Raw genomic sequence first — 3,133 nt, forward strand, 5'->3', positions numbered from 1 at the left:
TATCCACGGTCATTTCCAATAGGCACTGGTCCCCCATACACCCAGAAACAAGAGAGATCTGTGCTTTAAACCATGGGAAGGCTATTGTACTGCAACACCCACTGGAAAGTCAATTTGCATATTACGTCAGAGTTCTCTAAAGGGACAGAACTGATATAACTAATTTATAATCAAAGAGAATTTATTTTCGTGGCTTATATAATATTGTCAGAGTGGCCTGACATGGCTGTCATACACCAGAAAACCTGAGAACCTAGTAGTTTTTCAGGCCATGATGCTGGGAGCCTCAGTAGTCACAGTGGGCTGCTGAAGGCTAGATGATTCTGGGAGATCTGCTTATCCTCCATCCATGTTGAAAAGTTGAAGAAGTTGGCCCTAACCTCAGCCTAGGAATCAGCAGTGTCAGCAACAGGGTAAATCAACTCAATAGCAATAGTGAGGGCAACCAGGCAAAAATGCCAAAAGGTTTCCTTTCATGTCCTGTTCTGTGGGCCTCCACTACAAAGTGCTACCAGCATCAGTTAGGACAATTAAGACAATCCCTCCCTCACAGGCATGTGGACAGTTTAACTCAGTGTTGACAATCCTCATTGAGAATGTCTTCACAGGAGATTCTAGGTCCTGTCAGGTTGACAGCTAAAGCTGACCGTGGCTCATGTTAATGAGAAGAATGAAAAATGTGTGGTTTTCCTAGGCTTTCTGAATTTATTTGTACATGAAAATTCATAAAGGTATTTTTCTTTTTATTTTAACCTGGTTTCTCTCAATAAACTACTATTACCAGAAAACCAGCCACAAATGAATAGAAAAGGAGACATTAAAAGTTGCTATACTCATAGCTTGTCTGGAAATCTGGAGAGCCTGCTTTGGTCAGCCTGTTGTCCTATACAAGAACCATAATTGAGATGTGGTTCTCTGGCCTTTCGAGAATTAGAGCCACATTTCTCATCGTGGGCTCTACAGACTACTCTATCTCTGAGACACTGGCCAATATTCCCCAAAGGGTTCCCAGGTCACAAACTACAGATTGTAATATTGTGACTAGACTTGCCAGAATTTTCAGTATTTTAGCACATATCAGACAGTCCCCAAAGATGTGAATTTGATAGATTTCACACAATTAATTTGACTGGAAATCATTTTTTGTTAATAATATCTTGAGAGGTTTATTTAAAATATTTAAATTTTATCTCATAGTGTCTAAAGACACAAGAGTGAAATAAATTAGATTGCTTATCAAGAAATGACCACACACCCTGGCTAACGCATGAGGCCTTGGCAGCATGAAAAATAGAGAAAAATTCCAAATAATTGCCAAATATCTTGAACATCAAATAACTAGCTTGGAAAGCAACCTTGCTTTTTCACCTGTTTAAGAAAAACAGAAGAGAGCTCGGGAACATGTCTCCCCTAAATTCTCTCCAGGATGTGTGCAGAAACATTTGTGGTTTTTCCTCCATGGCAATCCGACTGCCAGAAACTCACCATGTCTATTCTCAAGGTCCGTGCCCGAGAGATCTTTGACTCCCGTGAGAGTCCCATGGTTGAGGTTGATCTCTACACCTCAAAAGGTCTTTTCTGAGCTGCAGTGCCCAGCGTTGCCTCCACTGGCATCTATGAGCCCATAGAACTCCATGACAATGACGAGACACTGTATGGGGAAGGGTGTCTCAAAGGCAGTTGAGCACCTGCTCTGTTAGCAAGACAGGGAATGCTCTGAGACAAGAGAAGATCGACAAGCTGATGATTGAGACAGACGGCACTGAGAATAAATCCAAATTTGGTGCCAATGCCATCCTGGGAGTGTCGCTGGCTGTTTGCAAAGCTGGTACTGCAGAAAAGGGGTACCCATCTCCTGCCACATGGTTGACTTGGCTAGGGAATCCCTGGAGTCACCCTGCCGGTCCTACCTTTCAATGTGATCAACGGCCGTTCTCATGCTGGCAATAAGCTGGCCATGTAGAAGTTCATGATCCTCCCTGAGGGAGCGTCCACTTTCCGGGAAAGCATGCGCATTGGAGCAGAGGTCTATCACAACCTAAAGAATGTCAAGGAGAAATATGGGAAGGATGCCACCAATGTGGGTGATGTGGGCAGATTTGCACCTAACATCCTGGAGAACAAAGAAGCTCTGGCGCTGCTGAAGAACGCAATTGGGAAGGCTGGCTACCCTGACCAGGCTGTCATCGACATGAACGTGGCTGCCTCTGAGTTCTTCAGGTCCGGCAAGTATGACCTGAACTTCAAGTCTCCTGATGAGTAGCTAGTTGGCCTGTATAAGTCCTTCATCCGGGAGTATTCAGTGGTGTCCATCCATGACCCCTTTGACAAGGATGACTGGGAAGCCGGGCAGAAGTTCACAGCTGGTGCTGGCATCCAGGTGGTTGAGGAAAATCCCACAGTGGCCAACCCTAAGAGGATGGCCAAGGTTGTCAGTGAGAAGTCCTGCAACTGGCTCCTGCTCAAAGGGAACCAGATCGGCTCTGTGACTGAGTCTCTGCAAGCATGTAAGCTGGCTTAGTCCAATGGTTGGGGTGTCATGGTGTCCTATCTCTGTGGGGAGACTAAGGATACTTTCATCGCTGACTGGTGGTGGGGCTCTGCACTGCACAGATCAAGCCAATCTGAGCTCCTGTCCAAGTACAATCAGATTCTCAGAATCGAGGAAGAGCTGGGCAGCAAGGATAAGTTTGCCGGCAGATTCTTCAGGAACCCCCTGGCCAAGTAAAGTGTGGGTGGAGATCCCTGGAGCCATCAGCTGTCTAGACCCTGTCCCTGAAGTCGTTGAGGTGGCTCAAGGCCAGCCAGTGCCTGCCCCTCCCATGCCACTGCTTCCTTAGACACCATTGTCAATGCCTCACTTGACCACTTGGAGCCCTGCTGGGAACCCCAGCTTTGTAATCATGGGACTGGTCCGAATCATTGTTTGTCATCTCACTTCCAAGCCCAGTGTGATCTCTAGGGTGGCCACAGGCGGGACCCTGCCCCAGTGGTTCTTCATGCAGAATAAAAGCCTCTGTGACCCATAAGAGCACTGTCTGTGAGTGGGTGAAAGAAAAAAAAGTAAAAACAAACAAACAAACAAAAAACAGATGATAGATGAAGTCAGAAAATAAATATCTTTTACATGATA

The 3,133-nt window shown here is 45.8% G+C and overlaps 1 pseudogene; it reads left to right on the forward strand.

Annotated features, from left to right (window-relative positions):
- Positions 1-1,486: 1,486 nt before the first annotated feature.
- LOC119826681 lies at positions 1,487-2,728 on the forward strand (annotated as a pseudogene).
- Positions 2,729-3,133: the final 405 nt, after the last annotated feature.

The sequence above is a fragment of the Arvicola amphibius genome, chromosome 1 (assembly GCF_903992535.2).
Source record: "Arvicola amphibius chromosome 1, mArvAmp1.2, whole genome shotgun sequence".
Lineage (NCBI taxonomy): Eukaryota > Metazoa > Chordata > Mammalia > Rodentia > Cricetidae > Arvicola > Arvicola amphibius.